The 16,509-nt window shown below is 45.2% G+C and overlaps 1 long non-coding RNA gene across 1 annotated transcript; it reads left to right on the top strand.

Moving 5' to 3' along the window:
• Nucleotides 1-2,079: 2,079 nt before the first annotated feature.
• Nucleotides 2,080-14,539, top strand: LOC115082650. The gene is made up of 3 exons (XR_003854222.1): nt 2,080-2,099; nt 11,717-11,737; nt 14,337-14,539. It is a non-coding gene; the product is annotated as an uncharacterized LOC115082650 (long non-coding RNA).
• The last annotated feature ends 1,970 nt before the right edge of the window (nt 14,540-16,509 follow it).

Raw genomic sequence — 16,509 nt, 5'->3', positions numbered from 1 at the left:
GTCCCGCAAGCAACAGCTTCGATTTGCAGCCTTATGGGACCCATTTATTAAACCACTACCCTCCTCCCGGGAGGTGGAAGTACCAACCATTTCCTCTTAAAAAACAGACTTATGATCATATCTCTGATGACTATTACTGCTTTATGCCCCTACTAATTGGATTTGGGTTTCAGTCCCATATATGGTAGCAGTTAGCCTGATGCTGGTGTCGTGGGGAGGGGGGGGGGGGGGGAACTACGGGGGCTACAGGGGAAGGGGGGGGGCTGGGAGAGGGTTTATAGTTATACCGGATACTCTTTTAATGTTTATTTGGTGCTAGTCTCATTTTCAGTATTAATGTTGTGCTGTTGCTGTGTGCACTGTTCTGTTCTTTTGTTAATCCTCAATAAAAATGATTACAAACAAAAAAAGCTACATGTGGACTTACGTCTGCAGATAAATAAATATACAGGTGAGCATTTCCCCCTGATCCCACACATGCGTAAATGTGCTCACACGTACCCACTTATTATCCGAGCAGGCGGTGCTCACAGCTCTGCTTTGGAAAATTATGACTGCAAACTGCGCACACTTTGTACTCGCGGACGTCTACCCTAAGCGCTGAGTTAGAAAGTTGGGCTGTAACCTTGGAAAATTTGAGCATGTACGCGTAAACTGTCAGGAAAAGTTTGTGTGCATGAAATAAGAGGAGAAGCCTGAGCAGGGAGATTTTCTGCAAGTAATTCCTCCGTGCACATTGGTGTAATTGGTGCGTTACATTTCTCTGGGGGTAGCTCTGTGACATCCTGCATGAATAAGGACAGACGCACACATAAGGTAAAGTGATTGTAAAAGAGAGAGCTCATGTGTGTGCATGAAATAAGAGGTGCAGCCTGAGCAGGGAGATTTTCTGCAGGTAATTCCTCCGTGCACATTGGTGTAATTGGTGAGTTACATTTCTCTGGGGGTAGCTCTGTGACATCCTGCATGAATTAGGACAGACGCACACATAAGGTAAAGTGATTGTAAAAGAGAGAGCTCGTGTGTGTGCATGAAATAAGAGGAGAAGCCTGAGCAGGGAGATTTTCTGCAGGTAATTCCTCCGTGCACATGAGAACTGTTCAAAAAAATAAAGAAAGTGTGTCTGAGGTCAGGTGAGGAAAAGGGACTCTGAATTAAGGAGCATCCGATCTCCTAATCCACACTGACAGCAGCCTCTCCTGGGCGCCCGCTGCAGAGGAGGCGCTAGGGATGCAAACCTTTCCCTAGTGCCTGCTTTCTACCACGGAAGCTCATTTACATATTAAATCAGGTGCCCCGGAGAGGTCGATCAGTTTTAAGAAAGCATTTAGGATTGCATCGGCCTGATAAAGTGACTCTGCTATTCTGTGCCTGTCCCATGAGATCCTCCTCCCTAAACTCTCTCCTCTCATTCTTTCCTTTAGGATCATTTTGAAAAATGTCTGGTAAGTTTAACCTTTACTCCTGCTAATGGTTCCCTAAAGTGACTCTGCTATTCCTCGGCCTACTCATGAGATCCTCCTCCCTAAACTCTCTGCTCTCATTCTTTCCTTTAGGATCATATTGAAAAATGTCTGGTAAGTCTAAACCTTTACTCCTGCTAATGGTTCCCTAAAGTGACTCTGCTATTCTGTGTCCATCCCATGAGATCCTCCTTCCTAAACTCTCTGCTCTCATTCTTTCCTTTAGGATCCTCCTGCTCAGGTAAGTCTAAACCTTTACTCCTGCTAATGCTTCCCTAAAGTGACTCTGCTATTCTGTGTCCATCCCATGAGATCCTCCTTCCTAAACTCTCTCCTCTCATTCTTTCTTGTAGAAACCGAATGGAACAGTGGTAAGTTTAACCTTTACTCCTGCTAATACTTCCCTAAAGTGACTCTGCTATTCCTCGGCCTACTCATGAGATCCTCCTCCCTAAACTCTCTGCTCTCATTCTTTCCTTTAGGATCATATTGAAAAATGTCTGGTAAGTCCAAACCTTTACTCCTGGTAATGGTTCCCTAAAGTGACTCTGCTATTCTGTGTCCATCCCATGAGATCCTCCTCCCTAAACTCTCTGCTCTCATTCTTTCCTTTAGGCTGATATTGAAAAATGTCTGGTAAGTTTAAACCTTTACTCCTGCTAATGCTTCCCTAAAGTGACTCTGCTATTCTGTGTCCATCCCATGAGATCCTCCTCCCTAAACTCTCTGCTCTCATTCTTTCCTCTAGGGCAGGGCTTCCAAACTTTGCATGACCCCAGGTAATGACCAAAATAAATTAGCAGAGGGGTAGTTCACTTCCCAACAATCACTCCTCACTCTCCTTGCACTCCAGTTAATTCCCTCTCAACTTCCATCTCATCTAGAGACCCTCACCCCCCTCCCCCCAGCAGCCCCCTCTCTCAACTTCCTCTCACCTCCCCAGCCCATCCATCCCTTTTCACATCTTCCCACCAGCTCTCCTCTCTCACATTAAACTCCTTCTTTTAAATCCTAGTTCATCCTCTGCATTCCCTTCCCTCTCATCCCATCCCCATTCCCTTCTCTCCTCCCATCTGATCATTGTCACATTGCATCCAACTTCTCCCCGCTTACCCCACCTCCTCATACATCCCCCCCACCCCGCTGATACTCTGTCATCTCCTCCCTCACCCTCCACAGCCAATCCCTCTTCACCTTAACCAACCCTCAGTTTCTCCCATTCTCATCTGTTCCTTCAAACATCCCTTTTTCATTTTTATTTTATTTTAAAACAATTTCATATCTGCCACATCCCTGTTAGTTTGTGGTGGATGACATCAGACATGCACAATTGAAAATGCTATAACAGAATTGAGATAAAACAAGTAGAAAAATGACAAAGTAAACTGATTGCGAGCCGTTCAGCCTCCTGCCAGTGCTTGCTTGAACAGAAGTTTTTCCAGCCTTTTTAGAGGATTTCGTGCAGGCGATTCTTCGAGCTGCTCAGGAAGGATTTCTGAGGCCTTAGAACATAAGAACCTAAGAAATTGCCATGCTGGGTCAGACCAAGGGTCCATCAAGCCCAGCATCCTGTTTCCAACAGAGGCCAAAACCAGGCCACAAGAACTTAGCAATTACCCAAACGCTAAGAAGAACCCATGCTACTGATGCAATTAATAGCAGTGGCTATTCCCTAAGGGGTAGATTTTCAAAAAGCGTGAATAGGCCTACTTTTGCTTGCGCATCAGACTCAAGCAAAAGTACGCCTGATTTTAGTAGATACGCGCGGAGCCGCGCATATCCACTAAAATCCTGGATCGGCGTGCGCAAGGCTATTGATTTTGTATAGCCGGTGCGCGCCGAGCCGCGCTGCCTACTCCTGTTCCCTCCAAGGCCGCTCCGAAATCGGAGCGGCCTTGGAGGGAATCCTCTAACGCCCTCCCCTCATCATCCCCTCCCTTCCTCTATCTAACCCACCCGCCCGGCCCTGTCTATACCCACCCCTTACCTTTCTCCGGGGATTTACGCCTCCCAGAAGGAGAAGTAAATCCCCGCGCGCCAGCGGGCCTCCTGCGCGCGGGGCCGCGACCTGGGGGCGGGTACGGAGGGCGCGGCCACGCCCCCGGACCGCCCCGGGCCGTAGCCACGCCTCCGTACCCGCCCCCAAAACGCTGCCGACACGCCCCCGAAACGCCGCGACGACCGGGCCCGCCCCCGACACGCCCCCCTCCGAAAACCCCGGGACGTACGCGAGTCCCGGGGTCTGCGCGCGCCGGTATGCCTCTTTGAATGTAGGCATACCGGCGCGCAGGACCCTGCTCGCCTAAATCCGCCCGGTTTTGGGCGGATTTAGGCGAGCAGGGCGCTGAAAATCCGCCCCTAAGTAAACTTGATTAATAGCCGTTAATGGACTTCTCCTCCAAGAAGTTATCCAAACCTTTTTTAAACACAGCTATACTAACTGCACTAACCACATCCTCTGGCAACAAATTCCAGAGTTTAATTGTCCATTGAGTAAAAAAGAACTTTCTCTGATTAGTTTTAAATGTGCCCCATGCTAACTTCATGGAGTGCCCCCTAGTCTTTCTACTATCCGAAAGAGTAAATAACCGATTCACATCTACCCGTCCTATAACTCTCATGATTTTAAACATCTCTTATCCAAACCTTTTTTGAACCCAGCTACACTAACTGCACTAACCACATCCTCTGGCAACAAATTCCAGACCTTTATTGTTCATTGAGTGAAAAATAATTTTCTCCGATTCGTTTTAAATGTGCTACTTGCTAACTTCATGGAAAGCCCCCTAGTCCTTCTATTATTCGAAAGAGTAAATAACCTAGTCACATCTACTCGTTCAGGACCTCTCATGATCTTAAAGATCTCTATCATATCCCCCCTCAGCCGTCTCTTCTCCAAGCTGAACAGCCCTAACCTCTTCAGCCTTTCCTCATAGGGGAGCTGTTCCATCCCCTTTATCATTTTGGTTGTCCTTCTCTGTACCTTCTCCATCACAATTATATCTTTTTTGAGATTCGGCGACCAGAATTGTACACAGTATTCAAGGTGCGGTCTCACCATGGAGCGATACAGAGGCATTATGACATTTTCCATTCTATTAACCATTCCCTTCCTAATAATTCCCAACATTCTGTTTGCTTTTTTGACTGCCGCAGCACACTGAGCCGACGATTTTAAAGTATTATCCACTATGATTCCTAGATCTTTTTCTTGGTTGGTAGCTCCTAATATGGAACCTAAGATCGTGTAACTACAGCAAGGGTTATTTTTCCCTATATGCAACACCTTGCACTTGTCCACATTAAATTTCATCTGCCATTTGGATACCCCATTTTCCAGTCTTGCGAGGTCCTCCTGTAATATATCACAGTCTGCTTGTGATTTAACTACTCTGAATAATTTTGTATCATCTGCAAATTTGATAAACTCACTCATCGTATTCCTTTCCAGATCATTTATATATATATTGAAAAGCACCGGTCCAAGTACAGATCCCTGAGGCACTCCACTGTTTATTCTTTTCCACTGAGAAAATTAACCATTTAATCCTACTCTCTGTTTCCTGTCTTTTAACCAATTTGTAATCCACAAAATGACATCACCTCCTATCCCATTAAATTTTAGTTTTCGTAGAAGCCTCTCATGAGGGACTTTGTCAAACACCTTCTGAAAATCCAAATACACTACATCTACCCGTTCACCTTTATCTACATGTTTATTAACACCTTCAAAAAAATGAAGCAGATTTGTTAGGCAATACTTGACTTGCGTAAATCCATGTTGACTGTGTCCCATTAAGTCATGTCTTTCCATATGCTCTACGATTTTGATCTTGAGAACAGTTTCCACTATTTTTCCCAGCACTGAAGTCAGGCTCACTGGGCTATAGTTACCCGGATTGCCCCTGGAACCTTTTCTAAATATTGGGGTTACATTGGCCACCCTCCAGTCTTCAGGTACAATGGATGATTTTAATGATAGGTTACAAATTTTAACGAATAGATCAGAAATTTCATTTTTTAGTTCCTTCAGAACCCTAGGATGCATACCATCCGGTCCAGGTGATTTGCTAAGAACATAAGAACATAAGAAAATGCCATACTGGGTCAGACCAAGGGTCCATCAAGCCCAGCATCCTGTTTCCAACAGTGGCCAATCCAGGCCATAAGAACCTGGCAAGTACCCAAAAACTAAGTCTATTCCATGTTACCATTGCTCATGGAGGTGGCTATTCTCTAAGTGAACTTAATAGCAGGTAATAGACCTCCTCCAAGAACTTATCCAATTCTTTTTTAAACACAGCTATACTAACTGCACTAACCACATCATCTGGCAACAAATTCCAGAGTTTAATTGTGCGTTGAGTAAAAAAGAACTTTCTCCAATTAGTTTTAAATGTGCCCCATGCTAACTTCATGGAGTGCCCCCTAGTCTTTCTACTATCCAAAAAAGTAAATAACCGATTCACATCTACCCGTTCTAGACCTCTCATGATTTTAAACATCTCTATCATATCCCCCCTCAGTCGTCTCTTCTCCAAGCTGAAAAGTCCTAACCTCTTTAGTCTTTCCTCATAGGGGAGCTGTTACATTCCCCTTATCATTTTGTTAGCTCTTCTCTGTACCTTCACCATCGCAATTATATCTTTTTTGAGATGCGGCGACCAGAATTGTACACAGTATTCAAGGTGTGGTCTCACCATGGAGCGATACAGAGGCATTATGATTCTTTAGTTTGTCAATCTGGCCTACTACATCTTCCAGGTTCACAGTGATATCGTTCAGTTCGTCTGACTCATCACCCCTGAAAACCATCTCTGGAACTGGTATCTCCCCAACATCCTCATTAGTAAACATGGAGGCAAAGAATTAATTCAGTCTTTCTGCAATAGCCTTATCTTCCCTAAGAGCCCCTTTAACCCCTCTGTCATCTAATGGTCCAACCGACCCTCACAGGTTTCTTGCTTTGGATATATTTTAAAAAGTTTTTATTATGAGTTTTTGCCTCAATGGCCAACTTCATTTCAAATTCATTGATGCTGATCTTGGAAAAGCTCCGCCTCTGCTCACCTCTAAGGTGCAGCTTGCAGAGAAGGTGATTCAAGTGGATTCTTGTTTCCAGATCTTAATAGTCGAATAGGATTAATATTCACAAAACAGAATTAAAGCAAGAAATTGATTTGTTTTGTAATAACTTGAGCACATTTGTAATTATCTTATGATGCACTCTAATGTAACAAAGTCAGCATGGCTTTACCCAAGGCAAGTCTTGCCTCAAAAATCTGCTTCACTTTTTTGAAAAGGTTAATAAACATGTGCATAAAGGTGAACCTGTAGATGTAGTGTACTTGGATTTTCAGAAGGCGTTTGACAAATTTCCTCATGAGAGGTTTCTAGGAAAAGTAAAAAGTCATGGAATAGGTGGCGATGTCCTTTCGTGGATTGCAAACTGGCTAAAAGACAGGAAACAGAGAGTAGGATTAAATGGGCAATTTTCTCAGTGGAAGGGAGTGGACAGTGGAGTGCCTCAGGGATCTGTATTGGGACCCTTACTTTTCAATATATTTATAAATGATTTGGAAAGAAATACGACGAGTGAGATAATCAAATTTGCAGATGAGACAGAATTGTTCAGAGTAGTTAAATCACAAGCAGATTGTGATAAATTGCAGGAAGACCTTGTGAGACTGGAAAATTGGGCATCCAAATGGCAGATGAAATTTAATGTGGCTAAGTGCAAGGTGATGCATATAGGTAAAAATAGCCCATGCTATAATTCCACAATGTTGGGTTCCATATTAGGTGCTACAACCCAAGAAAGAGATCTAGGTGTCATAGTGGATAACACATTGAAATCGTCGGTACAGTGTGCTGCGGCAGTCAAAAAAGCAAACAGAATGTTGGGAATTATTAGAAAGGGAATGGTGAATAAAACAGAAAATGTCATTATGCCTCTGTATTGCTCCATGGTGAGACCGCACCTTGAATACTGTGTAGAATTCTGGTCGCCGCATTTCAAAAAAGATATAATTGCGATGGAGAAGGTACAGAGAAGGGCTATCAAAATGATAAGAGGAATGGAACAGCTCCCCTATGAGGAAAGACTAAAGAGGTTAGGACTTTTCAGCTTGGAGAAGAGACGGCTGAGGGGGGATATGATAGAGGTGTTTAAAATCATGAGAGGTCTAGAACGGGTAGATGTGAATCGGTTATTTACTCTTTCGGATAGTAGAAAGACTAGGGGACACTCCATGAAGTTAGCATGGGGCACATTTAAAACTAATCGGAGAAAGTTCTTTTCTACTCAACGCACAATTAAAGTCTGGAATTTGTTGCCAGAGGATGTGGTTAATGCAGTTAGTGTAGCTGTGTTTAAAAAAGAATTGGATAAGTTTTTGGAGGAGAAGTCCATTACCTGCTAATAATTAAGTTGACTTAGAAAATAGCCACTGCTATTGCTAGAAACGGTAACATGGAATAGACTTAGTTTTTGGGTACTTGCCAGGTTCTTATGGCCTAGATTGGCCACTGTTGAAAACAGGATGCTGGGCTTGATGGACCCTTGGTCTGACCCAGTATGGCATGTTCTTATGTTCTTATGTTGGAAGCCAAGGTAAGAGGCCAGCACTGGTGTTGTCTGCGCACGTAATTTTGTAACCACTAGCAGTCATGATGTGAATTGCCCAACAATAAGGCATTGCATTGATCCACGGCCATTAAAATTAAGCCTGAGCTTGTAGTAATGGCTTCTGTTGGCTCAGCAGATGCAGTTTGAAAATGGGATTCTGCAGGAGCATGGCTTTGTGGGGCTTCCTAGAGAACATAATATCAAGAATGACTCCTAGCCTAAGCCTGCCGTCTGATTGCTGTCCAGTCACTTTTAAAGGGAATAATGTAGGGAAAGCTATTACTGGATTATATTGTTTTGAGAAAATCTAAATTTCCATTTCCCTGTACGTACCCAAGGCAGGCTCTGCTCCTGGTGCCTGCTGGGTGGGGAGTGTCCCTCCTCAGCACCTGTGAATACTGTGACCCAGGGTCGAGCTGCACACTGCATGGACAGACCATTCCCGAGTCGGAAAACTCTGGAAGCCATCAACCTTTTCGCCTGGGCAGAACATCACCTGGATCGCTTAGAATCTTCTCACATTGCGGGGAAGGAGATTATTCAAGCTGATTTACTCAGTCACCAGTGGTTAGACCCCGGTGAGTAGGAGTTGTCAGATGGAGCGATGAATCTGATCATCTGCAGGTGCCCCCCCCCCCCCCCCCCCATCTTAGATCTGATGGCCACAATGAACAATGCGAAAGCTTCCAGATTCTTCAGCTGCAGAAGGGAATATTGTGCAGAAGGTGTGGATGCATTGCTCTTTCCCTGGCCTCACGACATTTTCCTGTACGTTTTCCCTCCTTGGCCACTAGTGGGAAAGGTACTCAAAAGAATTGAGCTCCATCGGGGACCCGTCATTCTAGTGGCTCCCAAATGACTCTGCAGACTGCCATGGACGTCCCACTCCGCCTCGGTCATCTCCCACACCTTCTTCAGCAGGATCCCATATTTTTCTATCCGGCGGATCACTTTTGTCTAGCAGCCTTGCTTTTGAACGTTGGAGATTGAGAAAGAAGGGATATAAGGAAGAAGTTATATCCACACTGTTGAGGGCCTGGAAGACATCTACTTCTCTCGCTTATGTCCGGGTCTGGAAGGTTTTTGAAAATGCATGTGCGTCATCAGGAGTGTCGGCTTGTAAGGCGCCGGTATCGCAGGTCCTTTCCTTCCTCCAGAACGGTCTCTCCAAGGGTTTGTCTTTCAGTTCCTTGTGGGTGAAGGTCTCTGCCCTCGGATCCCTCTTAGGCAACAATGACAGTTACACGGTGGCGGCTCATCTGGATGTCACCCGCTTCCTCAAGGGGGCCAAGCATTTGAATCCGCCAGTCCGGGCTACTTGTCCCTCGTGGAGTCTTAACTTGGTTCTTTGGGTTCTCTGCAAGGCTCCCTTTGATCCTCTATAGAGGGCTACAATTAAGGATTAGACTCTCAAAACCATCTTCCTGGTGTCCATTTGTTCCACCAGAAGGGTGTCGGATCTCCAAGCTTTATCTTACAGGGAACCTTTTCTGCATTTTTCTGATTCAGGGGGTCTCCCTCAAGAAGATGTACCCTCCTTCTTGCCGAAGGTTGTGTCCTCCTTTCACATCAATCAGTTCATTGAACTGTGGCTTTTTCTTCTGAAGACATAGCAAACACATCTGGTGGTGATCTCCGGCCCCTGGATGTAAAACGGGTTTACTGCGCTATCTCCAGGTTACAAATGAGTTCCGAGTCTCAGATCACCTGTTCGTCCTATGGAGTGGTCCAAATAAGGGTAACAAGGCTTCAAAGGCCACAATTGCACGTTGGCTAAAGGGCACTATTGCATTGGTGGAGATCTGAAGGGCCGATCGGTTCCAGGGGGCTTAATGGCCCACTCCTTGCCTTCTCAGGCCACTTCTTGGGCAGAGAGTCAGTCGGTTTCCCCACAGGAAATATGCAGGGCAGCTACTTGGAAATCTCTGCATACCTTTGCTCATCATTACTGCCTCGATGTACAGGCTCCGGTTTTTGGCTCCTTCGGGCGGCAGGTTCTTCGAGCGGGACTGTCTAGGCCCCACCTTGTTTAGGGAAGCTTTGGTACATCCCACATTCTGGATTGATTCGGGTACATACAGGGAAAGGAAAATTGGTTCATACCTGTTAATTTTTGTTCCTGTAGTACTAAGGATCATTCCAGACATCTTCCCGTACTAGATCTGTTCCGTCCAATCAAAGTTTCTTCCTTTACAGGTTCCCAGATATCTGAGTCTTCTATTATTGCTTTAAGGCACCAGATGCATCTTCTAGATGAAAATGAAAATGAATCTTTATGCAAGAGCGTTTTTATACGGAATTCTTTCAATTGTTCAATTGTTCAATTTATCAGTTTTCTTGTTGCTTGCTTGATCTTTTGGGAGTTATATCTGCTTTGATAATGTTTATACTGAAGGGATGCAGGGTGGGCTCTGTCCTGATATAGGATACCCTTTCAGTTTTGGTCTGTCTCCATCTGCTGGACAGGAGGCTCAACCTATGGTCTGGACTGATCCGTGGTACTACAGGAACAAAAATTAACAGTAAGAACCAATTTTCTTTTTGTCTACTTTGAGTAGCATGGATTATTTTGGTTTGAGAAAATGTAAATTTCCATTTTGTCCACGTTCAGTAGCAATTTATTATGTGAAAGCCAGCATTTTATTGTATTTAAATGAACCCCTAATGAATCGAGTGTGAAAGACCAAGAGTGCTGATGGGAAGAAAAGCTTGGATCTGCTCAGCATAAATGTTGTAGTTTATGCCGAGGGCAGATGACAATGTCCAGAGGGGTGAGATATATACTAAAGCGAGTCACAGAGGGCAGATCCCTGGGCACACCAGAGGTAAGAGTACATCCAATCAGGATAGCCCCATCGCCGGGCTCCATGGCAACATTTTCCTTTCAGTCCTGGGCTAAAGGTGCTTGACATCTGCTGGGAGTAGCGGGCGGGTGAGGTTTTACTCTTGGGTAGATTCATCGGTGGATGAGGAGATAAGATCAGTAGCAATCTCCTCCTCTCCCCCCTCATGTCTGCCCCCCCCCAAGCCTGACTGATTTGCCAGCGGCAGCAGCATTGCTAATGAAAGTCAGCATGGGGCCCGTGTGCTAGTGCGAGGTCACCCATCCCTCCTTGTGCATGGCTTGCTCTTAGCACAGAAACTCCTGCAAGGGTAGAGGCACCGCAGGGCCTGTGAGCAGGCGCTCGCTGACGGGCCTCGTGCCCACTTCTACTACCAATGCTGCCCCCACCTGAAGATGCTGACATTTCAGGCTCCTGTGACCCCAGCTGAAGGTTTGGTGACTTCCTTAGGGGTCAAGAGGCAAAGTTTGGGAAGCCCTGCTCAAGGGTACGACTTCTGGCGACTTGTTAAACAGTGCGGTGAGCACAAACCTTTCCTCCTGCTAATGGTTCCCTAAAGTGACTTTGCTGTTCTGTGTCCCCCCCATGAGATCCTCCTCCCTCCCTGAACTCTCTGCTCTCTTTCTTTCCTTTAGGAAATGTTCTTACCTTCTCGTTTCTCTTACAAGGCCAAACTTTTTTTTCCCCCTGATGATTCTTCTTTAGCAGTTGCTGTTTAAATTTGTGTTACTGCCTCAGAAAAAGTTCCTCTTTGTAATCTCTGTTTCTCTTCTCTCCTAAAGCGAGGAAAACCCTAACTGCAGGTAAAATCAGCTTCCTTCTTTCCTTAATATTAAGAGTTTAATGGAGACGAGAGCTCCCCTGCTGAATCAGTAAATGACGACAGATGAAGAACAATTGCCCCTCCCAGTCTGCCCCCCTGGTTTTCTGCCAGAACTTCCCACACACAAACCAGCACCTGCTTCCCATCTCCTCCTACCTCCTACCTCCACCCGTAACGTATTAACTGATCTCTCCCCCCCCCACCACCTCTGGTCTCTAAATAATCTTCAGTACAATTTTACCATAACATTAGCAGAATGAGGTAATTCTCTTTCCATGAACCCCCAATTCACTCCCCTCCCCCTGATATTGTGCAGCATCGATGCAGTCCTGGGGTTCAGTGCCGTCTCCCTGTGCACCGAGCTGGGGGCTCTGGGGGGGAGGAGAAAGGGAGAGCTGAATGTGCCAGAGGGTGAGCGGGGAGAAGAGAGCTGATGATGCCAGAGAGGTGGAGGGAAAGGGAAGGAAGATGATTTTCAGGGGGTGAGGGAGAAGGAAGGTGATGATGTGCAGAAGTGGAGGGAGAGTGAGAGGGAAGGTGATATTGATAAGGAGAAGAGGGAGAGGGATGATGATGCTAGGAGGTAAGGGGAGGGAGAGGGAAGATGATATTGATGATGAGAAGAGGGAGAGGGATGATGATGTTAGGTGGTAAGGGGAGGGAGAGGGAAGGTGATATTGATGAGGAGAAGAGGGAGAGGGATGATGATGCTAGGTGGTAAGGGGAGGGAGAGGGAGGGTGATATTGATAAGGAGAAGAGGGAGAGGGATGATGATGCTAGGAGGTAAGGGGAGGGAGAGGGAAGGTGATATTGATAAGGAGAAGAGGGAGAGGGATGATGATGCTAGGTGGTAAGGGGAGGGAGAGGGAAGGTGATATTGATGAGGAGAAGAGGGAGAGGGATGATGATGCTAGGAGGTAAGGGGAGGGAGAGGGAAGGTGATATTGATGAGGAGAAGAGGGAGAGGGATGATGATGCTAGGAGGTAAGGGGAGGGAGAGGGAAGGTGATATTGATGATGAGAAGAGGGAGAGGGATGATGATGCTAGGAAGTAAGGGGAGGGAGAGGGAAGGTGATATTGATGATGAGAAGAGGGAGAGGGATGATGATGCTAGGAGGTAAGGGGAGGGAGAGGGAAGGTGATATTGATGATGAGAAGAGGGAGAGGGATGATGATGCTAGGATGTAAGGGGAGGGAGAGGGAAGGTGATATTGATGATGAGAAGAGGGAGAGGGATGATGATGCTTGGAGGTAAGGGGAGGGAGAGGGAAGGTGATATTGATGATGAGAAGAGGGAGAGGGATGATGATGCTTGGAGGTAAGGGGAGGGAGAGGGAAGGTGATATTGATGATGAGAAGAGGGAGAGGGATGATGATGCTAGGATGTAAGGGGAGGGAGACGGAAGGTGATATTGATGAGGAGAAGAGGGAGAGGGATGATGATGCTAGGAGGTAAGGGGAGGGGGAGGGAAGGTGATATTGATGAGGAGAAGAGGGAGAGGGATGATGATGATGCTAAGTGGTAAGGGGAGGGAGAGGGAAGGTGATGATACTAGTGGTGAGGGAGAGGGTAGGGAAGAAGATGAAGAGAAAGTGATGATGAGGAGAAAGCTGGTGCTGTGCTTGTGCCAGGTTTGCTGTGAAACAGAAAAGGTCGGGAACCAATGCTCTTTTATTAATTAGAGAGCAGGAATGGGACCGGTCTTCATTAGAGAAATATTGCATGGAAGAAAGGGAGCACGAAAATATAGAAAGTAACCAAGTAGTTCCAGAAAGTGAATAAGCAGATGCAGTCAGAGCCCAAGAGCAGCCAATCAGCTGCTTCTACCGTGCAGTCAGAGCACAAGAGCAGCCAATCAGATGCTTCTACCAAGCAGTCAGAGCCCAAGAGCAGCCAATCAGCTGCGTCTACCGTGCAGTCATCGTCCAAGAGCAGCCAATCATGTGCTTCTACTGTGCAGTCAGAGCCCATGACCAGCCAATCAGCTGCGTCTACCGTGCAGTCAGAGCCCAAAAGCAGCCAATCAGATGCTTCTACCAAGCAGTCAGAGCCCAAGAGCAGCCAATCAGCTGCGTCTACCGTGCAGTCGGAGCCCAAAAGCAGCCAATCAGATGCTTCTACCAAGCAGTCAGAGCCCAAGAGCAGCCAATCAGATGCTTCTACCATGCAGTCAGAGCCCATGAGCAGCCAATCAGCTGCTTCTACAGTGCAGTCAGAGCCCAAGAGCAGCCAATCAGCTGCTTGTACCATGCAGTCAGAGCCCAAGAGCAGCCAATCAGCTGCTTGTACCATGCAGTCAGAGCCCAAGAGCAGCCAATCAGCTGCTTGTACCGTGCAGTCAGAGCCCAAGAGCAGCCAATCAGCTGCTTCTACCATGCAGTCAGAGCCAGTAAGTAATCAGGAAGCTCCCATACTGCTATCTGAGCAAATGAGCAGCTACTTAGCAGGTCCCCATCATGCGCTGGGAGCATCTCTCTGGATAATACTGCTCCCTGCGATCCATTCAGAAGTATTTTGTATTTTTCTCTCTCAGGCTGACCCTGCTCTGTATTTATTGATCTTATTCTCTCTTTTAGAGGGGACCAGCAAGTGCCCAGGATCAGCCGATGAGATCTGAAAGATGGTGACTGCTGATGGCTGAAACCTGTCTGCTCTTTTCTGTTCACTACAAGGGATTTTCTTCCATTTCCGCTGGCACACGAACCATCTTATCCTGTAGAGACGTCTTATGATTCTGCTGTCCCTTGTATTGCTTCTTCAATAAAGTAACAGCATTGCAGTTCCTGCTCCTTCTGCTTTGTTGCTCGTTTCCCAGCAGGGAAGGGGATGATTTCAGGGCAGTGATGGGGAAACATTCGATCCACTGGTTTCTAAGGCTTTATACATGGAAATGGCTGTTATAAAAGAGGCCGGGGGTCAGTGCACATAAAAATATGCATGCAACATGGTTTCATACTCAGTAACATTAGGGATGTGAATCGTGTGCCCTATCGTCTTAACGATCGAAATAGTTTGTCATGAGAAGAAATCGTGTTTTAGGTCAGTTAAGGTCAGTTTAGGAATGAATATGTATTCCTATTGGCTGCCCTCTTATTTATTCATGTTACCAAGGTTCCCACTGACAATATATGGGGGATGGGAAATGGAAACGGTTGGTAGCTTGACAAAAAAAGTAATGTGATCAGACAATGTGACTAGAACTTGTGCCCTAACCCTGATACCAGGGGTGTTGTGATCTTCCTGCACACAGTGCCCTAACCCTGGCACCAGGGGTGTTGTGATCTTCCTGCACACACTAGTGCCCTATCCCTATTAATACCAGGAGCGTTGTGATCTTCCTGCACACAGTGCCCTAACCCTGATACCAGGAGTGTTGTGATCTTCCTGCACACAGTGCCCTAACCCTGGTACCGGGGGTGTTGTGATCTTCCTGCACACAGTGCCCTAACCCTGATACCAGGAGTGTTGTGATCTTCCTGCACTCAGTGCCATATCCCTGATACCAGGAGTGTTGTGATCTTCCTGCACACAGTGCCCTAACCCTGATACCAGGAGTGTTGGGATCTTCCTGCACACAGTGCCCTTACCCTGACACCAGGAGTGTTGTGATCTTCCTGCACACAGTGCCCTATCCCTATTAATAGGGATGGACCCAAAAAACAAATCGGTAGCCGATCCAGTGAGCTGTGTAGCAGTGACGACAATAAGAATCGGATAAAAGAAAGCCCTTTATTAAAATGCCCGACTCTGGCCGAGTTTCGCTCTATTGCACAGAGCTGCCTCAGGGGCAACTAGAAATGGACATATAAATAATTAATACACATATATATGAAACAAATTAATACATAAATAAAAAACTTACATACATAAATAAAAAACTGAATATAGAAGTATATAGATTTAAATTATGTTATAAAATCATCATGTTATGAATAACATGAAATCAAAAATAAAACATATATATGTGTGTTAAGACTTATAGATACAATAACTTAAAAAACCACATGTATATATGAGAACATAAAATTATTATGAACTAATTGCAATACATACAAAAGAGTCAGAAGATGTAACAATGTAAAAATGCAAAGAATTTGGAGGTGGTGGTCTTATAAAATCTATGAAGCTATAAACACCATGGAGTCAATAGTGGTTCTAAAATAAAATAATATAATCGTTGTATATCTAATGCTTACTTCATTCAAGCAGGACTTGGAATGATCAATGTAGAAAATATCATATTGGTTATCCTAAGTGTGCAAAAACAAACAAATCAAATGGATGCCTACATCGATAAAAATAAAAAATGAGAATAAAGAAGAAATGTGAATGACTTAAATAAAAAAAGAAATGAAAAAATATGAATAAACCAAAAATGGATGCATTGAAAATACAGAAAGATATAATGAAGTGATGAATGAAAAACCAAAATAAAAAATGATTGAAAGAATAATGAATAAATCAATAATTGTTAATGTAACTTGAAAACTCTACCTACAGCATGGATGATTTCACTCCCAAGCAATAAGACTTTCACTTATTCACACAGCGATGCCATGTGATATCAGCAATGGAATTGAATGCATTCGGTGTATATTGACTGAGATAAACAAAAATATGTAATAATTGTTATTTGTAGTTCATTAGGAAAAAACGGCAAAAAACATGAAAACGGCTTATTCAAGTACTTTCTCCATGGAAAGACGTATTGAGCTACATGGATGGGACAATCAATGACCTCCTTCCACC

Source organism: Rhinatrema bivittatum, chromosome 1 (assembly GCF_901001135.1).
Source record: "Rhinatrema bivittatum chromosome 1, aRhiBiv1.1, whole genome shotgun sequence".
Taxonomy (NCBI): domain Eukaryota; kingdom Metazoa; phylum Chordata; class Amphibia; order Gymnophiona; family Rhinatrematidae; genus Rhinatrema; species Rhinatrema bivittatum.
The sequence above is the reverse complement of the archived record's forward strand: the minus strand, read 5'-3'. Positions and strand labels throughout refer to the sequence as shown.